The following is a 944-nucleotide window of genomic DNA, read 5'->3' as shown; positions in this document are numbered from 1 at the left end:
CAAGCAACTTTCCATAACTCTGCAGGGATTCAAGTAACCTTCTGGAAAAATAGTACACCGTCATCCAGGGAGGATGATGACAACAAAGAGATAGCTAGAAGGCACCACCAAAAGGTTGTATTGTTACTTGATTCTATATGCTTGGAAATGCTAAAAAAGATGGGAAATCTGAATGTGTCCCTGAATTATTAGTTACTCTTTAGTTTAAATCACTAGAATTTAATTTTTGTTTTCCCCTGCTTAGGTCTATGCTAGCTGTGCCAAATGATCTGATGCATTTTCACCTTGCTTACTTGTATGCTTGTCCTTTGAAGTCAAATAAAAAGAGATGTTATGAAAGACCAGAGTGATGTTCAATTTGTGGATTAAAGTTCTTAAGCTTGTGGTGTAGTAATTACTTAGCTAAGTTGGTTCACCAACAAGGTAGGAAGGCAACTATCTGTCCTGAATCATATGCTTGAAACACACCCCATGAGACTAGCTACATAACAAGATCCTAATTAGAAAAAGAGAAAGAAAAATGAAAGTTGAGAAATAAAGAAAAAGAATAAGAAATAAGGCTAGGCACCAAGGGTTGAATCTTAAGGCATGTGTTTGTGGTGCTCCTGTGCAAAGGATATACTTGGATGAATAAGCTCTTAGGGGTGCCTTATCACTTGGTAACTTGGGTTAACTAACCCAGAATTATCAGCTGAAAGTCCACTATTAAGAGTAACCTTTGCTACAGAACACTTAGTAACCCAAAGAGGTACTGGACACCAAGGCCTCAAGTAAGAAAATAACAAACCATGTGCCTGTGGTGTGTATGTATGGGGGAAAGAGACTTGAGGGAGTAAGTCCTTAGGGGTGTCTTAACACCCAACATCTTGGACTAACTGGTTCGGGAGTGCTGACTGAAAGCTTATCTTAAAGAGTCGCCCCCTTACAAAGCACCTAGTCTAAAG

This window comes from Arachis hypogaea, chromosome 16 (genome assembly GCF_003086295.3).
Source record: "Arachis hypogaea cultivar Tifrunner chromosome 16, arahy.Tifrunner.gnm2.J5K5, whole genome shotgun sequence".
Classification (NCBI taxonomy): domain Eukaryota; kingdom Viridiplantae; phylum Streptophyta; class Magnoliopsida; order Fabales; family Fabaceae; genus Arachis; species Arachis hypogaea.
The sequence above is the reverse complement of the archived record's forward strand: the minus strand, read 5'-3'. Positions refer to the sequence as shown.